The sequence below is a fragment of the Acipenser ruthenus genome, chromosome 5 (assembly GCF_902713425.1).
Source record: "Acipenser ruthenus chromosome 5, fAciRut3.2 maternal haplotype, whole genome shotgun sequence".
Lineage (NCBI taxonomy): Eukaryota > Metazoa > Chordata > Actinopteri > Acipenseriformes > Acipenseridae > Acipenser > Acipenser ruthenus.
Window position 1 is genome coordinate 16,379,740 of NC_081193.1, and position 24,346 is coordinate 16,404,085.

A 24,346-nucleotide genomic window follows, 5' to 3' on the forward strand; every position below is an offset into this window, starting at 1 on the left:
TGTGTTTTCAAGCGCTTCAATGTGCTGCTCTGCAAGGTTTGGAGACAGCGGGTGCGTTCACGGAGATCATGAGCAGCCGGAGATCAAGAGCAGCCGCCGCAGGGGAGGGATACCATGGTAAATAGGTTACCTATTTACCATGGTATCTCTCCCCTGGGTGCGTTGTGTTTTCGTGAGCAATAATGCAGGAAAGCAGCGGGCGGGATGGCGAGCTTGTCCTGCTGCTCCAACACAAGCTACCTTAAGAGCCGGTACGATGCGGGCAATGGGTGAAGTTCGTCAGGAGTACTGCATAAAAAAAAAACGAGTGTGTTGTCGTGGCAGTTGGTGATCAAAGAAATAAAACAAAATAAAATCAATAAATAATAATGTCATAGACTTAAAGTCATACCTTTGAAGTCATAATGCATTGCAAGTGTTATTAGGGAATGTTGTGCTGTGTTTTCAAGCGCTTCAATGTGCTGCTCTGCAAGGTTTGGAGACAGCGGGTGCGTTCACGGAGATCATGAGCAGCCGGAGATCAAGAGCAGCCGCCGCAGGGGAGGGATACCATGGTAAATAGGTTACCTATAGGTTACCTATTTACCATGGTATCTCTCCCCTGGGTGCGTTGTGTTTTCGTGAGCAATAATGCAGGAAAGCAGCGGGCGGGATGGCGAGCTTGTCCTGCTGCTCCAACACAAGCTACCTTAAGAGCCGGTACGATGCGGACAATGGGTGAAGTTCGTCAGGAGTACTGCATAAAAAAAAAAACGAGTGTGTTGTCGTGGCAGTTGGTGATCAAAGAAATAAAACAAAATAAAATCAATAAATAATAATGTCATAGACTTAAAGTCATACCTTTGAAGTCATAATGCATTGCAAGTGTTATTAGGGAATGTTGTGCTGTGTTTTCAAGCGCTTCAATGTGCTGCTCTGCAAGGTTTGGAGACAGCGGGTGCGTTCACGGAGATCATGAGCAGCCGGAGATCAAGAGCAGCCGCCGCAGGGGAGGGATACCATGGTAAATAGGTTACCTATAGGTTACCTATTTACCATGGTATCTCTCCCCTGGGTGCGTTGTGTTTTCGTGAGCAAAAATGCAGGAAAGCAGCGGGCGGGATGGCGAGCTTGTCCTGCTGCTCCAACACAAGCTACCTTAAGAGCCGGTACGATGCGGGCAATGGGTGAAGTTCGTCAGGAGTACTGCATAAAAAAACGAGTGTGTTGTCGTGGCAGTTGGTGATCAAAGAAATAAAACAAAATAAAATCAATAAATAATAATGTCATAGACTTAAAGTCATACCTTTGAAGTCATAATGCATTGCAAGTGTTATTAGGGAATGTTGTGCTGTGTTTTCAAGCGCTTCAATGTGCTGCTCTGCAAGGTTTGGAGACAGCGGGTGCGTTCACGGAGATCATGAGCAGCCGGAGATCAAGAGCAGCCGCCGCAGGGGAGGGATACCATGTTAAATAGGTTACCTATTTACCATGGTATCTCTCCCCTGGGTGCGTTGTGTTTTCGTGAGCAATAATGCAGGAAAGCAGCGGGCGGGATGGCGAGCTTGTCCTGCTGCTCCAACACAAGCTACCTTAAGAGCCGGTACGATGCGGGCAATGGGTGAAGTTCGTCAGGAGTACTGCAAAAAAAAACGAGTGTGTTGTCGTGGCAGTTGGTGATCAAAGAAATAAAACAAAATAAAATCAATAAATAATAATGTCATAGACTTAAAGTCATACCTTTGAAGTCACAATGCATTGCAAGTGTTATTAGGGAATGTTGTGCTGTGTTTTCAAGCGCTTCAATGTGCTGCTCTGCAAGGTTTGGAGACAGCGGGTGCGTTGACGGAGATCATGAGCAGCCGGAGATCAAGAGCAGCAGCCGCAGGGGAGGGATACCGTGGTAAATAGGTTACCTATTTACCATGGTATCTCTCCCCTGGGTGCGTTGTGTTTTCGTGAGCAATAATGCAGGAAAGCAGCGGGCGGGATGGCGAGCTTGTCCTGCTGCTCCAACACAAGCTACCTTAAGAGCCGGTACGATGCGGGCAATGAGTGAAGTTCTTCAGGAGTACTGCGTAAAAAAAACGAGTGTGTTGTCGTGGCAGTTGGTGATCAAAGAAATAAAACAAAATAAAATCAATAAATAATAATGTCATAGACTTAAAGTCATACCTTTGAAGTCATAATGCATTGCAAGTGTTATTAGGGAATGTTGTGCTGTGTTTTCAAGCGCTTCAATGTGCTGCTCTGCAAGGTTTGGAGACAGCGGGTGCGTTGACGGAGATCATGAGCAGCCGGAGATCAAGAGCAGCCGCCGCAGGGGAGGGATACCATGGTAAATAGGTTACCTATTTACTATGGTACCTATTTACTATGGTATCTCTCCCCTGGGTGCGTTGTGTTTTCGTGAGCAATAATGCAGGAAAGCAGCGGGCGGGATGGCGAGCTTGTCCTGCTGCTCCAACACAAGCTACCTTAAGAGCCGGTACGATGCGGGCAATGGGTGAAGTTCGTCAGAAGTACTGCATAAAAAAACGAGTGTGTTGTCGTGGCAGTTGGTGATCAAAGAAATAAAACAAAATAAAATCAATAAATAATAATGTCATAGACTTAAAGTCATACCTTTGAAGTCATAATGCATTGCAAGTGTTATTAGGGAATGTTGTGCTGTGTTTTCAAGCGCTTCAATGTGCTGCTCTGCAAGGTTTGGAGACAGCGGGTGCGTTGACGGAGATCATGAGCAGCCGGAGATCAAGAGCAGCCGCCGCAGGGGAGGGATACCATGGTAAATAGGTTACCTATTTACTATGGTACCTATTTACTATGGTATCTCTCCCCTGGGTGCGTTGTGTTTTCGTGAGCAATAATGCAGGAAAGCAGCGGGCGGGATGGCGAGCTTGTCCTGCTGCTCCAACACAAGCTACCTTAAGAGCCGGTACGATGCGGGCAATGGGTGAAGTTCGTCAGGAGTACTGCATAAAAAAACGAGTGTGTTGTCGTGGCAGTTGGTGATCAAAGAAATAAAACAAAATAAAATCAATAAATAATAATGTCATAGACTTAAAGTCATACCTTTGAAGTCATAATGCATTGCAAGTGTTATTAGGGAATGTTGTGCTGTGTTTTCAAGCGCTTCAATGTGCTGCTCTGCAAGGTTTGGAGACAGCGGGTGCGTTGACGGAGATCATGAGCAGCCGGAGATCAAGAGCAGCCGCCGCAGGGGAGGGATACCATGGTAAATAGGTTACCTATTTACCATGGTATCTCTCCCCTGGGTGCGTTGTGTTTTCGTGAGCAATAATGCAGGAAAGCAGCGGGCGGGATGGCGAGCTTGTCCTGCTGCTCCAACACAAGCTACCTTAAGAGCCGGTACGATGCGGGCAATGGGTGAAGTTCGTCAGGAGTACTGCATAAAAAAAAAAACGAGTGTGTTGTCGTGGCAGTTGGTGATCAAAGAAATAAAACAAAATAAAATCAATAAATAATAATGTCATAGACTTAAAGTCATACCTTTGAAGTCATAATGCATTGCAAGTGTTATTAGGGAATGTTGTGCTGTGTTTTCAAGCGCTTCAATGTGATGCTCTGCAAGGTTTGGAGACAGCGGGTGCGTTCACGGAGATCATGAGCAGCGGAGATCAAGAGCAGCCGCCGCAGGGGAGGGATACCATGGTAAATAGGTTACCTCCCCTGCGGCGGCTGCTCTTGATCTCTGGCTGCTCATGATCTCTAAATAGGTTACTTATTTACCATGGTATCTCTCCCCTGGGTGCGTTGTGTTTTCGTGAGCAATAATGCAGGAAAGCAGCGGGCGGGATGGCGAGCTTGTCCTGCTGCTCCAACACAAGCTACCTTAAGAGCCGGTACGATGCGGGCAATGGGTGAAGTTCGTCAGGAGTACTGCGTAAAAAAAACGAGTGTGTTGTCGTGGCAGTTGGTGATCAAAGAAATAAAACAAAATAAAATCAATAAATAATAATGTCATAGACTTAAAGTCATACCTTTGAAGTCATAATGCATTGCAAGTGTTATTAGGGAATGTTGTGCTGTGTTTTCAAGCGCTTCAATGTGCTGCTCTGCAAGGTTTGGAGACAGCGGGTGCGTTCACGGAGATCATGAGCAGCCGGAGATCAAGAGCAGCCGCCGCAGGGGAGGGATACCATGGTAAATAGGTTACCTCCCCTGCGGCGGCTGCTCTTGATCTCTGGCTGCTCATGATCTCTAAATAGGTTACCTATTTACCATGGTATCTCTCCCCTGGGTGCGTTGTGTTTTCGTGAGCAATAATGCAGGAAAGCAGCGGGCGGGATGGCGAGCTTGTCCTGCTGCTCCAACACAAGCTACCTTAAGAGCCGGTACGATGTGGGCAATGGGTGAAGTTCGTCAGGAGTACTGCATAAAAAAACGAGTGTGTTGTCGTGGCAGTTGGTGATCAAAGAAATAAAACAAAATAAAATCAATAAATAATAATGTCATAGACTTAAAGTCATAACTTTGAAGTCATAGTGCATTGCAAGTGTTATTAGGGAATGTTGTGCTGTGTTTTCAAGCGCTTCAATGTGCTGCTCTGCAAGGTTTGGAGACAGCGGGTGCGTTCACGGAGATCATGAGCAGCCGGAGATCAAGAGCAGCCGCCGCAGGGGAGGGATACCATGGTAAATAGGTTACCTATTTACCATGGTATCTCTCCCCTGGGTGCGTTGTGTTTTCGTGAGCAATAATGCAGGAAAGCAGCGGGCGGGATGGCGAGCTTGTCCTGCTGCTCCAACACAAGCTACCTTAAGAGCCGGTACGATGCGGGCAATGGGTGAAGTTCGTCAGGAGTACTGCGTAAAAAAAACGAGTGTGTTGTCGTGGCAGTTGGTGATCAAAGAAATAAAACAAAATAAAATCAATAAATAATAATGTCATAGACTTAAAGTCATACCTTTGAAGTCATAATGCATTGCAAGTGTTATTAGGGAATGTTGTGTTGTGTTTTCAAGCGCTTCAATGTGCTGCTCTACAAGGTTTGGAGACAGCGGGTGCGTTGACGGAGATCATGAGCAGCCGGAGATCAAGAGCAGCCGCCGCAGGGGAGGGATACCATGGTAAATAGGTTACCTATTTACTATGGTACCTATTTACTATGGTATCTCTCCCCTGGGTGCGTTGTGTTTTCGTGAGCAATAATGCAGGAAAGCAGCGGGCGGGATGGCGAGCTTGTCCTGCTGCTCCAACACAAGCTACCTTAAGAGCCGGTACGATGCGGGCAATGGGTGAAGTTCGTCAGGAGTACTGCATAAAAAAACGAGTGTGTTGTCGTGGCAGTTGGTGATCAAAGAAATAAAACAAAATAAAATCAATAAATAATAATGTGCTGCTCTGCAAGGTTTGGAGACAGCGGGTGCGTTCACGGAGATCATGAGCAGCCGGAGATCAAGAGCAGCCGCCGCAGGGGAGGGATACCATGGTAAATAGGTTACCTATTTACCATGGTATCTCTCCCCTGGGTGCGTTGTGTTTTCGTGAGCAATAATGCAGGAAAGCAATGCAATAAATAATAATGTCATAGACTTAAAGTCATACCTTTGAAGTCATAATGCATTGCAAGTGTTATTAGGGAATGTTGTGCTGTGTTTTCAAGCGCTTCAATGTGCTGCTCTGCAAGGTTTGGAGACAGCGGGTGCGTTGACGGAGATCATGAGCAGCCGGAGATCAAGAGCAGCCGCCGCAGGGTTACCTATTTACCATGGTATCTCTCCCCTGGGTGCGTTGTGTTTTCGTGAGCAATAATGCAGGAAAGCAGCGGGCGGGACGGCGAGCTTGTCCTGCTGCTCCAACACAAGCTACCTTAAGAGCCGGTACGATGCGGGCAATGGGTGAAGTTCGTCAGGAGTACTGCGTAAAAAAAACGAGTGTGTTGTCGTGGCAGTTGGTGATCAAAGAAATAAAACAAAATAAAATCAATAAATAATAATGTCATAGACTTAAAGTCATACCTTTGAAGTCATAATGCATTGCAAGTGTTATTAGGGAATGTTGTGCTGTGTTTTCAAGCGCTTCAATGTGCTGCTCTGCAAGGTTTGGAGACAGCGGGTGCGTTCACGGAGATCATGAGCAGCCGGAGATCAAGAGCAGCCGCCGCAGGGGAGGGATACCATGGTAAATAGGTTACCTATTTACCATGGTATCTCTCCCCTGGGTGCGTTGTGTTTTCGTGAGCAATAATGCAGGAAAGCAGCGGGCGGGATGGCGAGCTTGTCCTGCTGCTCCAACACAAGCTACCTTAAGAGCCGGTACGATGCGGGCAATGGGTGAAGTTCGTCAGGAGTACTGCGTAAAAAAAACGAGTGTGTTGTCGTGGCAGTTGGTGATCAAAGAAATAAAACAAAATAAAATCAATAAATAATAATGTCATAGACTTAAAGTCATACCTTTGAAGTCATAATGCATTGCAAGTGTTATTAGGGAATGTTGTGCTGTGTTTTCAAGCGCTTCAATGTGCTGCTCTGCAAGGTTTGGAGACAGCGGGTGCGTTCACGGAGATCATGAGCAGCCGGAGATCAAGAGCAGCCGCCGCAGGGGAGGGATACCATGGTAAATAGGTTACCTATTTACCTATTTACCATGGTATCTCTCCCCTGGGTGCGTTGTGTTTTCGTGAGCAATAATGCAGGAAAGCAGCGGGCGGGATGGCGAGCTTGTCCTGCTGCTAATACACAAGCTACCTTAAGAGCCGGTACGATGCGGGCAATGGGTGAAGTTCGTCAGGAGTACTGAGTAAAAAAAAACGAGTGTGTTGTCGTGGCAGTTGGTGATCAAAGAAATAAAACAAAATAAAATCAATAAATAATAATGTCATAGACTTAAAGTCATACCTTTGAAGTCATAATGCATTGCAAGTGTTATTAGGGAATGTTGTGCTGTGTTTTCAAGCGCTTCAATGTGCTGCTCTGCAAGGTTTGGAGACAGCGGGTGCGTTCACGGAGATCATGAGCAGCCGGAGATCAAGAGCAGCCGCCGCAGGGGAGGGATACCATGGTAGATAGGTTACCTATTTACCATGGTATCTCTCCCCTGGGTGCGTTGTGTTTTCGTGAGCAATAATGCAGGAAAGCAGCGGGCGGGATGGCGAGCTTGTCCTGCTGCTCCAACACAAGCTACCTTAAGAGCCGGTACGATGCGGGCAATGGGTGAAGTTCGTAAGGAGTACTGCATAAAAAAACGAGTGTGTTGTCGTGGCAGTTGGTGATCAAAGAAATAAAACAAAATAAAATCAATAAATAATAATGTCATAGACTTAAAGTCATACCTTTGAAGTCATAATGCATTGCAAGTGTTATTAGGGAATGTTGTGCTGTGTTTTCAAGCGCTTCAATGTGCTGCTCTGCAAGGTTTGGAGACAGCGGGTGCGTTCACGGAGATCATGAGCAGCCGGAGATCAAGAGCAGCCGCCGCAGGGGAGGGATACCATGGTAAATAGGTTACCTATTTACCATGGTATCTCTCCCCTGGGTGCGTTGTGTTTTCGTGAGCAATAATGCAGGAAAGCAGCGGGCGGGATGGCGAGCTTGTCCTGCTGCTCCAACACAAGCTACCTTAAGAGCCGGTACGATGCGGGCAATGGGTGAAGTTCGTCAGGAGTACTGCATAAAAAAACGAGTGTGTTGTCGTGGCAGTTGGTGATCAAAGAAATAAAACAAAATAAAATCAATAAATAATAATGTCATAGACTTAAAGTCATACCTTTGAAGTCATAATGCATTGCAAGTGTTATTAGGGAATGTTGTGCTGTGTTTTCAAGCGCTTCAATGTGCTGCTCTGCAAGGTTTGGAGACAGCGGCTGCGTTCACGGAGATCAAGAGCAGCCGGAGATCAAGAGCAGCCGCCGCAGGGGAGGGATACCATGGTAAATAGGTTACCTATTTACCATGGTATCTCTCCCCTGGGTGCGTTGTGTTTTGGTGAGCAATAATGCAGGAAAGCAGCGGGCGGGATGGCGAGCTTGTCCTGCTGCTCCAACACAAGCTACCTTAAGAGCCGGTACGATGCGGGCAATGGGTGAAGTTCGTCAGGAGTACTGCATAAAAAAACGAGTGTGTTGTCGTGGCAGTTGGTGATCAAAGAAATAAAACAAAATAAAATCAATAAATAATAATGTCATAGACTTAAAGTCATACCTTTGAAGTCATAATGCATTGCAAGTGTTATTAGGGAATGTTGTGCTGTGTTTTCAAGCGCTTCAATGTGCTGCTCTGCAAGGTTTGGAGACAGCGGGTGCGTTCACGGAGATCATGAGCAGCCGGAGATCAAGAGCAGCCGCCGCAGGGGAGGGATACCATGGTAAATAGGTTACCTATTTATTGATTTTAGGTTACCTATTTACCATGGTATCTCTCCCCTGGGTGCGTTGTGTTTTCGTGAGCAATAATGCAGGAAAGCAGCGGGCGGGATGGCGAGCTTGTCCTGCTGCTCCAACACAAGCTACCTTAAGAGCCGGTACGATGCGGGCAATGGGTGAAGTTCGTCAGGAGTACTGCATAAAAAAAACGAGTGTGTTGTCGTGGCAGTTGGTGACCAAAGAAATAAAACAAAATAAAATCAATAAATAATAATGTCATAGACTTAAAGTCATACCTTTGAAGTCATAATGCATTGCAAGTGTTATTAGGGAATGTTGTGCTGTGTTTTCAAGCGCTTCAATGTGCTGCTCTGCAAGGTTTGGAGACAGCGGGTGCGTTGACAGAGATCATGAGCAGCCGGAGATCAAGAGCAGCCGCCGCAGGGGAGGGATACCATGGTAAATAGGTTACCTATTTACCATGGTATCTCTCCCCTGGGTGCGTTGTGTTTTCGTGAGCAATAATGCAGGAAAGCAGCGGGCGGGATGGCGAGCTTGTCCTGCTGCTCCAACACAAGCTACCTTAAGAGCCGGTACGATGCGGGCAATGGGTGAAGTTCGTCAGGAGTACTGCATAAAAAAACGAGTGTGTTGTCGTGGCAGTTGGTGATCAAAGAAATAAAACAAAATAAAATCAATAAATAATAATGTCATAGACTTAAAGTCATACCTTTGAAGTCATAATGCATTGCAAGTGTTATTAGGGAATGTTGTGCTGTGTTTTCAAGCGCTTCAATGTGCTGCTCTGCAAGGTTTGGAGACAGCGGGTGCGTTCACGGAGATCATGAGCAGCCGGAGATCAAGAGCAGCCGCCGCAGGGGAGGGATACCATGGTAAATAGGTTACCTATTTACCATGGTATCTCTCCCCTGGGTGCGTTGTGTTTTCGTGAGCAATAATGCAGGAAAGCAGCGGGCGGGATGGCGAGCTTGTCCTGCTGCTCCAACACAAGCTACCTTAAGAGCCGGTACGATGCGGGCAATGGGTGAAGTTCGTCAGGAGTACTGCATAAAAAAAACGAGTGTGTTGTCGTGGCAGTTGGTGATCAAAGAAATAAAACAAAATAAAATCAATAAATAATAATGTCATAGACTTAAAGTCATACCTTTGAAGTCATAATGCATTGCAAGTGTTATTAGGGAATGTTGTGCTGTGTTTTCAAGCGCTTCAATGTGCTGCTCTGCAAGGTTTGGAGACAGCGGGTGCGTTCACGGAGATCATGAGCAGCCGGAGATCAAGAGCAGCCGCCGCAGGGGAGGGATACCATGGTAAATAGGTTACCTATTTATTGATTTTAGGTTACCTATTTACCATGGTATCTCTCCCCTGGGTGCGTTGTGTTTTCGTGAGCAATAATGCAGGAAAGCAGCGGGCGGGATGGCGAGCTTGTCCTGCTGCTCCAACACAAGCTACCTTAAGAGCCGGTACGATGCGGGCAATGGGTGAAGTTCGTCAGGAGTACTGCATAAAAAAACGAGTGTGTTGTCGTGGCAGTTGGTGATCAAAGAAATAAAACAAAATAAAATCAATAAATAATAATGTCATAGACTTAAAGTCATACCTTTGAAGTCATAATGCATTGCAAGTGTTATTAGGGAATGTTGTGCTGTGTTTTCAAGCGCTTCAATGTGCTGCTCTGCAAGGTTTGGAGACAGCGGGTGCGTTCACGGAGATCATGAGCAGCCGGAGATCAAGAGCAGCCGCCGCAGGGGAGGGATACCATGGTAAATAGGTTACCTATTTACCATGGTATCTCTCCCCTGGGTGCGTTGTGTTTTCGTGAGCAATAATGCAGGAAAGCAGCGGGCGGGATGGCGAGCTTGTCCTGCTGCTCCAACACAAGCTACCTTAAGAGCCGGTACGATGCGGGCAATGGGTGAAGTTCGTCAGGAGTACTGCATAAAAAAACGAGTGTGTTGTCGTGGCAGTTGGTGATCAAAGAAATAAAACAAAATAAAATCAATAAATAATAATGTCATAGACTTAAAGTCATACCTTTGAAGTCATAATGCATTGCAAGTGTTATTAGGGAATGTTGTGCTGTGTTTTCAAGCGCTTCAATGTGCTGCTCTGCAAGGTTTGGAGACAGCGGGTGCGTTCACGGAGATCATGAGCAGCCGGAGATCAAGAGCAGCCGCCGCAGGGGAGGGATACCATGGTAAATAGGTTACCTACCATGGTATCTCTCCCCTGGGTGCGTTGTGTTTTCGTGAGCAATAATGCAGGAAAGCAGCGGGCGGGATGGCGAGCTTGTCCTGCAGCTTCAACACAAGCTACCTTAAGAGCCGGTACGATGCGGGCAATGGGTGAAGTTCGTCAGGAGTACTGCATAAAAAAAACGAGTGTGTTGTCGTGGCAGTTGGTGATCAAAGAAATAAAACAAAATAAAATCAATAAATAATAATGTCATAGACTTAAAGTCATACCTTTGAAGTCATAATGCATTGCAAGTGTTATTAGGGAATGTTGTGCTGTGTTTTCAAGCGCTTCAATGTGCTGCTCTGCAAGGTTTGGAGACAGCGGGTGCGTTCACGGAGATCATGAGCAGCCGGAGATCAAGAGCAGCCGCCGCAGGGGAGGGATACCATGGTAAATAGGTTACCTATTTACCATGGTATCTCTCCCCTGGGTGCGTTGTGTTCTCGTGAGCAATAATACAGGAAAGCAGCGGGCGGGATGGCGAGCTTGTCCTGCTGCTCCAACACAAGCTACCTTAAGAGCCGGTACGATGCGGGCAATGGGTGAAGTTCGTCAGGAGTACTGCATAAAAAAAACGAGTGTGTTGTCGTGGCAGTTGGTGATCAAAGAAATAAAACAAAATAAAATCAATAAATAATAATGTCATAGACTTAAAGTCATACCTTTGAAGTCATAATGCATTGCAAGTGTTATTAGGGAATGTTGTGCTGTGTTTTCAAGCGCTTCAATGTGCTGCTCTGCAAGGTTTGGAGACAGCGGGTGCGTTCACGGAGATCATGAGCAGCCGGAGATCAAGAGCAGCCGCCGCAGGGGAGGGATACCATGGTAAATAGGTTACCTATTTACCATGGTATCTCTCCCCTGGGTGCGTTGTGTTTTCGTGAGCAATAATGCAGGAAAGCAGCGGGCGGGATGGCGAGCTTGTCCTGCTGCTCCAACACAAGCTACCTTAAGAGCCGGTACGATGCGGGCAATGGGTGAAGTTCGTCAGGAGTACTGCATAAAAAAAACGAGTGTGTTGTCGTGGCAGTTGGTGATCAAAGAAATAAAACAAAATAAAATCAATAAATAATAATGTCATAGACTTAAAGTCATACCTTTGAAGTCATAATGCATTGCAAGTGTTATTAGGGAATGTTGTGCTGTGTTTTCAAGCGCTTCAATGTGCTGCTCTGCAAGGTTTGGAGACAGCGGGTGCGTTCACGGAGATCATGAGCAGCCGGAGATCAAGAGCAGCCGCCGCAGGGGAGGGATACCATGGTAAATAGGTTACCTATTTATTGATTTTAGGTTACCTATTTACCATGGTATCTCTCCCCTGGGTGCGTTGTGTTTTCGTGAGCAATAATGCAGGAAAGCAGCGGGCGGGATGGCGAGCTTGTCCTGCTGCTCCAACACAAGCTACCTTAAGAGCCGGTACGATGCGGGCAATGGGTGAAGTTCGTCAGGAGTACTGCATAAAAAAACGAGTGTGTTGTCGTGGCAGTTGGTGATCAAAGAAATAAAACAAAATAAAATCAATAAATAATAATGTCATAGACTTAAAGTCATACCTTTGAAGTCATAATGCATTGCAAGTGTTATTAGGGAATGTTGTGCTGTGTTTTCAAGCGCTTCAATGTGCTGCTCTGCAAGGTTTGGAGACAGCGGGTGCGTTCACGGAGATCATGAGCAGCCGGAGATCAAGAGCAGCCGCCGCAGGGGAGGGATACCATGGTAAATAGGTTACCTATTTACCATGGTATCTCTCCCCTGGGTGCGTTGTGTTTTCGTGAGCAATAATGCAGGAAAGCAGCGGGCGGGATGGCGAGCTTGTCCTGCTGCTCCAACACAAGCTACCTTAAGAGCCGGTACGATGCGGGCAATGGGTGAAGTTCGTCAGGAGTACTGCATAAAAAAAACGAGTGTGTTGTCGTGGCAGTTGGTGATCAAAGAAATAAAACAAAATAAAATCAATAAATAATAATGTCATAGACTTAAAGTCATACCTTTGAAGCCATAATGCATTGCAAGTGTTATTAGGGAATGTTGTGCTGTGTTTTCAAGCGCTTCAATGTGCTGCTCTGCAAGGTTTGGAGACAGCGGGTGCGTTCACGGAGATCATGAGCAGCCGGAGATCAAGAGCAGCCCCCGCAGGGGAGGGATACCATGGTAAATAGGTTACCTATTTACCATGGTATCTCTCCCCTGGGTGCGTTGTGTTTTCGTGAGCAATAATGCAGGAAAGCAGCGGGCGGGATGGCGAGCTTGTCCTGCTGCTCCAACACAAGCTACCTTAAGAGCCGGTACGATGCGGGCAATGGGTGAAGTTCGTCAGGAGTACTGCATAAAAAAACGAGTGTGTTGTCGTGGCAGTTGGTGATCAAAGAAATAAAACAAAATAAAATCAATAAATAATAATGTCATAGACTTAAAGTCATACCTTTGAAGTCATAATGCATTGCAAGTGTTATTAGGGAATGTTGTGCTGTGTTTTCAAGCGCTTCAATGTGCTGCTCTGCAAGGTTTGGAGACAGCGGGTGCGTTCACGGAGATCATGAGCAGCCGGAGATCAAGAGCAGCCGCCGCAGGGGAGGGATACCATGGTAAATAGGTTACCTATTTACCATGGTATCTCTCCCCTGGGTGCGTTGTGTTTTCGTGAGCAATAATGCAGGAAAGCAGCGGGCGGGATGGCGAGCTTGTCCTGCTGCTCCAACACAAGCTACCTTAAGAGCCGGTACGATGCGGGCAATGGGTGAAGTTCGTCAGGAGTACTGCATAAAAAAACGAGTGTGTTGTCGTGGCAGTTGGTGATCAAAGAAATAAAACAAAATAAAATCAATAAATAATAATGTCATAGACTTAAAGTCATACCTTTGAAGTCATAATGCATTGCAAGTGTTATTAGGGAATGTTGTGCTGTGTTTTCAAGCGCTTCAATGTGCTGCTCTGCAAGGTTTGGAGACAGCGGCTGCGTTCACGGAGATCAAGAGCAGCCGGAGATCAAGAGCAGCCGCCGCAGGGGAGGGATACCATGGTAAATAGGTTACCTATTTACCATGGTATCTCTCCCCTGGGTGCGTTGTGTTTTGGTGAGCAATAATGCAGGAAAGCAGCGGGCGGGATGGCGAGCTTGTCCTGCTGCTCCAACACAAGCTACCTTAAGAGCCGGTACGATGCGGGCAATGGGTGAAGTTCGTCAGGAGTACTGCATAAAAAAACGAGTGTGTTGTCGTGGCAGTTGGTGATCAAAGAAATAAAACAAAATAAAATCAATAAATAATAATGTCATAGACTTAAAGTCATACCTTTGAAGTCATAATGCATTGCAAGTGTTATTAGGGAATGTTGTGCTGTGTTTTCAAGCGCTTCAATGTGCTGCTCTGCAAGGTTTGGAGACAGCGGGTGCGTTCACGGAGATCATGAGCAGCCGGAGATCAAGAGCAGCCGCCGCAGGGGAGGGATACCATGGTAAATAGGTTACCTATTTATTGATTTTAGGTTACCTATTTACCATGGTATCTCTCCCCTGGGTGCGTTGTGTTTTCGTGAGCAATAATGCAGGAAAGCAGCGGGCGGGATGGCGAGCTTGTCCTGCTGCTCCAACACAAGCTACCTTAAGAGCCGGTACGATGCGGGCAATGGGTGAAGTTCGTCAGGAGTACTGCATAAAAAAAACGAGTGTGTTGTCGTGGCAGTTGGTGACCAAAGAAATAAAACAAAATAAAATCAATAAATAATAATGTCATAGACTTAAAGTCATACCTTTGAAGTCATAATGCATTGCAAGTGTTATTAGGGAATGTTGTGCTGTGTTTTCAAGCGCTTCAATGTGCTGCTCTGCAAGGTTTGGAGACAGCGGGTGCGTTGACAGAGATCATGAGCAGCCGGAGATCAAGAGCAGCCGCCGCAGGGGAGGGATACCATGGTAAATAGGTTACCTATTTACCATGGTATCTCTCCCCTGGGTGCGTTGTGTTTTCGTGAGCAATAATGCAGGAAAGCAGCGGGCGGGATGGCGAGCTTGTCCTGCTGCTCCAACACAAGCTACCTTAAGAGCCGGTACGATGCGGGCAATGGGTGAAGTTCGTCAGGAGTACTGCATAAAAAAACGAGTGTGTTGTCGTGGCAGTTGGTGATCAAAGAAATAAAACAAAATAAAATCAATAAATAATAATGTCATAGACTTAAAGTCATACCTTTGAAGTCATAATGCATTGCAAGTGTTATTAGGGAATGTTGTGCTGTGTTTTCAAGCGCTTCAATGTGCTGCTCTGCAAGGTTTGGAGACAGCGGGTGCGTTCACGGAGATCATGAGCAGCCGGAGATCAAGAGCAGCCGCCGCAGGGGAGGGATACCATGGTAAATAGGTTACCTATTTACCATGGTATCTCTCCCCTGGGTGCGTTGTGTTTTCGTGAGCAATAATGCAGGAAAGCAGCGGGCGGGATGGCGAGCTTCTCCTGCTGCTCCAACACAAGCTACCTTAAGAGCCGGTACGATGCGGGCAATGGGTGAAGTTCGTCAGGAGTACTGCATAAAAAAAACGAGTGTGTTGTCGTGGCAGTTGGTGACCAAAGAAATAAAACAAAATAAAATCAATAAATAATAATGTCATAGACTTAAAGTCATACCTTTGAAGTCATAATGCATTGCAAGTGTTATTAGGGAATGTTGTGCTGTGTTTTCAAGCGCTTCAATGTGCTGCTCTGCAAGGTTTGGAGACAGCGGGTGCGTTCACGGAGATCATAAGCAGCCGGAGATCAAGAGCAGCCGCCGCAGGGGAGGGATACCATGGTAAATAGGTTACCTATTTACCATGGTATCTCTCCCCTGGGTGCGTTGTGTTTTCGTGAGCAATAATGCAGGAAAGCAGCGGGCGGGATGGCGAGCTTGTCCTGCTGCTCCAACACAAGCTACCTTAAGAGCCGGTACGATGCGGGCAATGGGTGAAGTTCGTCAGGAGTACTGCATAAAAAAACGAGTGTGTTGTCGTGGCAGTTGGTGATCAAAGAAATAAAACAAAATAAAATCAATAAATAATAATGTCATAGACTTAAAGTCATACCTTTGAAGTCATAATGCATTGCAAGTGTTATTAGGGAATGTTGTGCTGTGTTTTCAAGCGCTTCAATGTGCTGCTCTGCAAGGTTTGGAGACAGCGGGTGCGTTCACGGAGATCATGAGCAGCCGGAGATCAAGAGCAGCCGCCGCAGGGGAGGGATACCATGGTAAATAGGTTACCTATTTACCATGGTATCTCTCCCCTGGGTGCGTTGTGTTTTCGTGAGCAATAATGCAGGAAAGCAGCGGGCGGGATGGCGAGCTTGTCCTGCTGCTCCAACACAAGCTACCTTAAGAGCCGGTACGATGCGGGCAATGGGTGAAGTTCGTCAGGAGTACTGCATAAAAAAAACGAGTGTGTTGTCGTGGCAGTTGGTGATCAAAGAAATAAAACAAAATAAAATCAATAAATAATAATGTCATAGACTTAAAGTCATACCTTTGAAGTCATAATGCATTGCAAGTGTTATTAGGGAATGTTGTGCTGTGTTTTCAAGCGCTTCAATGTGCTGCTCTGCAAGGTTTGGAGACAGCGGGTGCGTTCACGGAGATCATGAGCAGCCGGAGATCAAGAGCAGCCGCCGCAGGGGAGGGATACCATGGTAAATAGGTTACCTATTTATTGATTTTAGGTTACCTATTTACCATGGTATCTCTCCCCTGGGTGCGTTGTGTTTTCGTGAGCAATAATGCAGGAAAGCAGCGGGCGGGATGGCGAGCTTGTCCTGCTGCTCCAACACAAGCTACCTTAAGAGCCGGTACGATGCGGGCAATGGGTGAAGTTCGTCAGGAGTACTGCATAAAAAAACGAGTGTGTTGTCGTGGCAGTTGGTGATCAAAGAAATAAAACAAAATAAAATCAATAAATAATAATGTCATAGACTTAAAGTCATACCTTTGAAGTCATAATGCATTGCAAGTGTTATTAGGGAATGTTGTGCTGTGTTTTCAAGCGCTTCAATGTGCTGCTCTGCAAGGTTTGGAGACAGCGGGTGCGTTCACGGAGATCATGAGCAGCCGGAGATCAAGAGCAGCCGCCGCAGGGGAGGGATACCATGGTAAATAGGTTACCTATTTACCATGGTATCTCTCCCCTGGGTGCGTTGTGTTTTCGTGAGCAATAATGCAGGAAAGCAGCGGGCGGGATGGCGAGCTTGTCCTGCTGCTCCAACACAAGCTACCTTAAGAGCCGGTACGATGCGGGCAATGGGTGAAGTTCGTCAGGAGTACTGCATAAAAAAAACGAGTGTGTTGTCGTGGCAGTTGGTGATCAAAGAAATAAAACAAAATAAAATCAATAAATAATAATGTCATAGACTTAAAGTCATACCTTTGAAGTCATAATGCATTGCAAGTGTTATTAGGGAATGTTGTGCTGTGTTTTCAAGCGCTTCAATGTGCTGCTCTGCAAGGTTTGGAGACAGCGGGTGCGTTCACGGAGATCATGAGCAGCCGGAGATCAAGAGCAGCCGCCGCAGGGGAGGGATACCATGGTAAATAGGTTACCTATTTACCATGGTATCTCTCCCCTGGGTGCGTTGTGTTTTCGTGAGCAATAATGCAGGAAAGCAGCGGGCGGGATGGCGAGCTTGTCCTGCTGCTCCAACACAAGCTACCTTAAGAGCCGGTACGATGCGGGCAATGGGTGAAGTTCGTCAGGAGTACTGCATAAAAAAACGAGTGTGTTGTCGTGGCAGTTGGTGATCAAAGAAATAAAACAAAATAAAATCAATAAATAATAATGTCATAGACTTAAAGTCATACCTTTGAAGTCATAATGCATTGCAAGTGTTATTAGGGAATGTTGTGCTGTGTTTTCAAGCGCTTCAATGTGCTGCTCTGCAAGGTTTGGAGACAGCGGGTGCGTTCACGGAGATCATGAGCAGCCGGAGATCAAGAGCAGCCGCCGCAGGGGAGGGATACCATGGTAAATAGGTTACCTATTTATTGATTTTAGGTTACCTATTTACCATGGTATTTCTCCCCTGGGTGCGTTGTGTTTTCGTGAGCAATAATGCAGGAAAGCAGCGGGCGGGATGGCGAGCTTGTCCTGCTGCTCCAACACAAGCTACCTTAAGAGCCGGTACGATGCGGGCAATGGGTGAAGTTCGTCAGGAGTACTGCATAAAAAAACGAGTGTGTTGTCGTGGCAGTTGGTGATCAAAGAAATAAAACAAAATAAAATCAATAAATAATAATGTCATAGACTTAAAGTCATACCTTTGAAGTCATAATGCATTGCAAGTGTTATTAGGGAATGTTGTGCTGTGTTTTCAAGCGCTTCAATGTGCTGCTCTGCAAGGTTTGGAGACAGCGGGTGCGTTCACGGAGATCATGAGCAGCCGGAGATCAAGAGCAGCCGCCGCAGGGGAGGGATACCATGGTAAATAGGTTACCTATTTACCATGGTATCTCTCCCCTGGGTGCGTTGTGTTTTCGTGAGCAATAATGCAGGAAAGCAGCGGGCGGGATGGCGAGCTTGTCCTGCTGCTCCAACACAAGCTACCTTAAGAGCCGGTACGATGCGGGCAATGGGTGAAGTTCGTCAGGAGTACTGCATAAAAAAACGAGTGTGTTGTCGTGGCAGTTGGTGATCAAAGAAATAAAACAAAATAAAATCAATAAATAATAATGTCATAGACTTAAAGTCATACCTTTGAAGTCATAATGCATTGCAAGTGTTATTAGGGAATGTTGTGCTGTGTTTTCAAGCGCTTCAATGTGCTGCTCTGCAAGGTTTGGAGACAGCGGGTGCGTTCACGGAGATCATGAGCAGCCGGAGATCAAGAGCAGCCGCCGCAGGGGAGGGATACCATGGTAAATAGGTTACCTATTTACCATGGTATCTCTCCCCTGGGTGCGTTGTGTTTTCGTGAGCAATAATGCAGGAAAGCAGCGGGCGGGATGGCGAGCTTGTCCTGCTGCTCCAACACAAGCTACCTTAAGAGCCGGTACGATGCGGGCAATGGGTGAAGTTCGTCAGGAGTACTGCATAAAAAAACGAGTGTGTTGTCGTGGCAGTTGGTGATCAAAGAAATAAAACAAAATAAAATCAATAAATAATAATGTCATAGACTTAAAGTCATACCTTTGAAGTCATAATGCATTGCAAGTGTTATTAGGGAATGTTGTGCTGTGTTTTCAAGCGCTTCAATGTGCTGCTCTGCAAGGTTTGGAGACAGCGGGTGCGTTCACGGAGATCATGAGCAGCCGGAGATCAAGAGCAGCCGCCGCAGGGGAGGGATACCATGGTAAATAGGTTACCTATAGGTTACCTATTTACCTATTTACCATGGTATCTCTCCCCTGGGTGCGTTGTGTTTTCGTGAGCAATAATGCAGGAAAGCAGCGGGCGGGATGGCGAGCTTGTCCTGCTGCTCCAACACAAGCTACCTTAAGAGCCGGTACGATGCGGGCAATGGGTGAAGTTCGTCAGGAGTACTGCATAAAAAAACGAGTGTGTTGTTGTGGCAGTTGGTGATCAAAGAAATAAAACAAAATAAAATCAATAAATAATAATGTCATAGACTTAAAGTCATACCTTTGAAGTCATAATGCATTGCAAGTGTTATTAGGGAATGTTGTGCTGTGTTTTCAAGCGCTTCAATGTGCTGCTCTGCAAGGTTTGGAGACAGCGGGTGCGTTCACGGAGATCATGAGCAGCCGGAGATCAAGAGCAGCCGCCGCAGGGGAGGGATACCATGGTAAATAGGTTACCTATTTACCATGGTATCTCTCCCCTGGGTGCGTTGTGTTTTCGTGAGCAATAATGCAGGAAAGCAGCGGGCGGGATGGCGAGCTTGTCCTGCTGCTCCAACACAAGCTACCTTAAGAGCCGGTACGATGCGGGCAATGGGTGAAGTTCGTCAGGAGTACTGCATAAAAAAACGAGTGTGTTGTCGTGGCAGTTGGTGATCAAAGAAATAAAACAAAATAAAATCAATAAATAATAATGTCATAGACTTAAAGTCATACCTTTGAAGTCATAATGCATTGCAAGTGTTATTAGGGAATGTTGTGCTGTGTTTTCAAGCGCTTCAATGTGCTGCTCTGCAAGGTTTGGAGACAGCGGGTGCGTTCACGGAGATCATGAGCAGCCGGAGATCAAGAGCAGCCGCCGCAGGGGAGGGATACCATGGTAAATAGGTTACCTATTTACCATGGTATCTCTCCCCTGGGTGCGTTGTGTTTTCGTGAGCAATAATGCAGGAAAGCAGCGGGCGGGATGGCGAGCTTGTCCTGCTGCTCCAACACAAGCTACCTTAAGAGCCGGTACGATGCGGGCAATGGGTGAAGTTCGTCAGGAGTACTGCATAAAAAAACGAGTGTGTTGTCGTGGCAGTTGGTGATCAAAGAAATAAAACAAAATAAAATCAATAAATAATAATGTCATAGACTCAAAGTCATACCTTTGAAGTCATAATGCATTGCAAGTGTTATTAGGGAATGTTGTGCTGTGTTTTCAAGCGCTTCAATGTGCTGCTCTGCAAGGTTTGGAGACAGCGGGTGCGTTCACGGAGATCATGAGCAGCCGGAGATCAAGAGCAGCCGCCGCAGGGGAGGGATACCATGGTAAATAGGTTACCTATTTACCATGGTATCTCTCCCCTGGGTGCGTTGTGTTTTCGTGAGCAATAATGCAGGAAAGCAGCGGGCGGGATGGCGAGCTTGTCCTGCTGCTCCAACACAAGCTACCTTAAGAGCCGGTACGATGCGGGCAATGGGTGAAGTTCGTCAGGAGTACTGCATAAAAAAACGAGTGTGTTGTCGTGGCAGTTGGTGATCAAAGAAATAAAACAAAATAAAATCAATAAATAATAATGTCATAGACTTAAAGTCATACCTTTGAAGTCATAATGCATTGCAAGTGTTATTAGGGAATGTTGTGCTGTGTTTTCAAGCGCTTCAATGTGCTGCTCTGCAAGGTTTGGAGACAGCGGGTGCGTTCACGGAGATCATGAGCAGCCGGAGATCAAGAGCAGCCGCCGCAGGGGAGGGATACCATGGTAAATAGGTTACCTATAGGTTACCTATTTACCTATTTACCATGGTATCTCTCCCCTGGGTGCGTTGTGTTTTCGTGAGCAATAATGCAGGAAAGCAGCGGGCGGGATGGCGAGCTTGTCCTGCTGCTCCAACACAAGCTACCTTAAGAGCCGGTACGATGCGGGCAATGGGTGAAGTTCGTCAGGAGTACTGCATAAAAAAACGAGTGTGTTGTCGTGGCAGTTGGTGATCAAAGAAATAAAACAAAATAAAATCAATAAATAATAATGTCATAGACTTAAAGTCATACCTTTGAAGTCATAATGCATTGCAAGTGTTATTAGGGAATGTTGTGCTGTGTTTTCAAGCGCTTCAATGTGCTGCTCTGCAAGGTTTGGAGACAGCGGGTGCGTTCACGGAGATCATGAGCAGCCGGAGATCAAGAGCAGCCGCCGCAGGGGAGGGATACCATGGTAAATAGGTTACCTATTTACCATGGTATCTCTCCCCTGGGTGCGTTGTGTTTTCGTGAGCAATAATGCAGGAAAGCAGCGGGCGGGATGGCGAGCTTGTCCTGCTGCTCCAACACAAGCTACCTTAAGAGCCGGTACGATGCGGGCAATGGGTGAAGTTCGTCAGGAGTACTGCATAAAAAAACGAGTGTGTTGTCGTGGCAGTTGGTGATCAAAGAAATAAAACAAAATAAAATCAATAAATAATAATGTCATAGACTTAAAGTCATACCTTTGAAGTCATAATGCATTGCAAGTGTTATTAGGGAATGTTGTGCTGTGTTTTCAAGCGCTTCAATGTGCTGCTCTGCAAGGTTTGGAGACAGCGGGTGCGTTCACGGAGATCATGAGCAGCCGGAGATCAAGAGCAGCCGCCGCAGGGGAGGGATACCATGGTAAATAGGTTACCTATTTACCATGGTATCTCTCCCCTGGGTGCGTTGTGTTTTCGTGAGCAATAATGCAGGAAAGCAGCGGGCGGGATGGCGAGCTTGTCCTGCTGCTCCAACACAAGCTACCTTAAGAGCCGGTACGATGCGGGCAATGGGTGAAGTTCGTCAGGAGTACTGCATAAAAAAACGAGTGTGTTGTCGTGGCAGTTGGTGATCAAAGAAATAAAACAAAATAAAATCAATAAATAATAATGTCATAGACTCAAAGTCATACCTTTGAAGTCATAATGCATTGCAAGTGTTATTAGGGAATGTTGTGCTGTGTTTTCAAGCGCTTCAATGTGCTGCTCTGCAAGGTTTGGAGACAGCGGGTGCGTTCACGGAGATCATGAGCAGCCGGAGATCAAGAGCAGCCGCCGCAGGGGAGGGATACCATGGTAAATAGGTTACCTATTTACCATGGTATCTCTCCCCTGGGTGCGTTGTGTTTTCGTGAGCAATAATGCAGGAAAGCAGCGGGCGGGATGGCGAGCTTGTCCTGCTGCTCCAACACAAGCTACCTTAAGAGCCGGTACGATGCGGGCAATGGGTGAAGTTCGTCAGGAGTACTGCATAAAAAAAAACGAGTGTGTTGTCGTGGCAGTTGGTGATCAAAGAAATAAAACAAAATAAAATCAATAAATAATAATGTCATAGACTTAAAGTCATACCTTTGAAGTCATAATGCATTGCAAGTGTTATTAGGGAATGTTGTGCTGTGTTTTCAAGCGCTTCAATGTGCTGCTCTGCAAGGTTTGGAGACAGCGGGTGCGTTCACGGAGATCATGAGCAGCCGGAGATCAAGAGCAGCCGCCGCAGGGGAGGGATACCATGGTAAATAGGTTACCTATTTACCATGGTATCTCTCCCCTGGGTGCGTTGTGTTTTCGTGAGCAATAATGCAGGAAAGCAGCGGGCGGGATGGCGAGCTTGTCCTGCTGCTCCAACACAAGCTACCTTAAGAGCCGGTACGATGCGGGCAATGGGTGAAGTTCGTCAGGAGTACTGCATAAAAAAACGAGTGTGTTGTCGTGGCAGTTGGTGATCAAAGAAATAAAACAAAATAAAATCAATAAATAATAATGTCATAGACTTAAAGTCATACCTTTGAAGTCATAATGCATTGCAAGTGTTATTAGGGAATGTTGTGCTGTGTTTTCAAGCGCTTCAATGTGCTGCTCTGCAAGGTTTGGAGACAGCGGGTGCGTTCACGGAGATCATGAGCAGCCGGAGATCAAGAGCAGCCGCCGCAGGGGAGGGATACCATGGTAAATAGGTTACCTATTTACCATGGTATCTCTCCCCTGGGTGCGTTGTGTTTTCGTGAGCAATAATGCAGGAAAGCAGCGGGCGGGATGGCGAGCTTGTCCTGCTGCTCCAACACAAGCTACCTTAAGAGCCGGTACGATGCGGGCAATGGGTGAAGTTCGTCAGGAGTACTGCATAAAAAAAACGAGTGTGTTGTCGTGGCAGTTGGTGATCAAAGAAATAAAACAAAATAAAATCAATAAATAATAATGTCATAGACTTAAAGTCATACCTTTGAAGTCATAATGCATTGCAAGTGTTATTAGGGAATGTTGTGCTGTGTTTTCAAGCGCTTCAATGTGCTGCTCTGCAAGGTTTGGAGACAGCGGGTGCGTTCACGGAGATCATGAGCAGCCGGAGATCAAGAGCAGCCGCCGCAGGGGAGGGATACCATGGTAAATAGGTTACCTATTTACCATGGTATCTCTCCCCTGGGTGCGTTGTGTTTTCGTGAGCAATAATGCAGGAAAGCAGCGGGCGGGATGGCGAGCTTGTCCTGCTGCTCCAACACAAGCTACCTTAAGAGCCGGTACGATGCGGGCAATGGGTGAAGTTCGTCAGGAGTACTGCATAAAAAAACGAGTGTGTTGTCGTGGCAGTTGGTGATCAAAGAAATAAAACAAAATAAAATCAATAAATAATAATGTCATAGACTCAAAGTCATACCTTTGAAGTCATAATGCATTGCAAGTGTTATTAGGGAATGTTGTGCTGTGTTTTCAAGCGCTTCAATGTGCTGCTCTGCAAGGTTTGGAGACAGCGGGTGCGTTCACGGAGATCATGAGCAGCCGGAGATCAAGAGCAGCCGCCGCAGGGGAGGGATACCATGGTAAATAGGTTACCTATTTACCATGGTATCTCTCCCCTGGGTGCGTTGTGTTTTCGTGAGCAATAATGCAGGAAAGCAGCGGGCGGGATGGCGAGCTTGTCCTGCTGCTCCAACACAAGCTACCTTAAGAGCCGGTACGATGCGGGCAATGGGTGAAGTTCGTCAGGAGTACTGCATAAAAAAAAACGAGTGTGTTGTCGTGGCAGTTGGTGATCAAAGAAATAAAACAAAATAAAATCAATAAATAATAATGTCATAGACTTAAAGTCATACCTTTGAAGTCATAATGCATTGCAAGTGTTATTAGGGAATGTTGTGCTGTGTTTTCAAGCGCTTCAATGTGCTGCTCTGCAAGGTTTGGAGACAGCGGGTGCGTTCACGGAGATCATGAGCAGCCGGAGATCAAGAGCAGCCGCCGCAGGGGAGGGATACCATGGTAAATAGGTTACCTATTTACCATGGTATCTCTCCCCTGGGTGCGTTGTGTTTTCGTGAGCAATAATGCAGGAAAGCAGCGGGCGGGATGGCGAGCTTGTCCTGCTGCTCCAACACAAGCTACCTTAAGAGCCGGTACGATGCGGGCAATGGGTGAAGTTCGTCAGGAGTACTGCATAAAAAAAACGAGTGTGTTGTCGTGGCAGTTGGTGATCAAAGAAATAAAACAAAATAA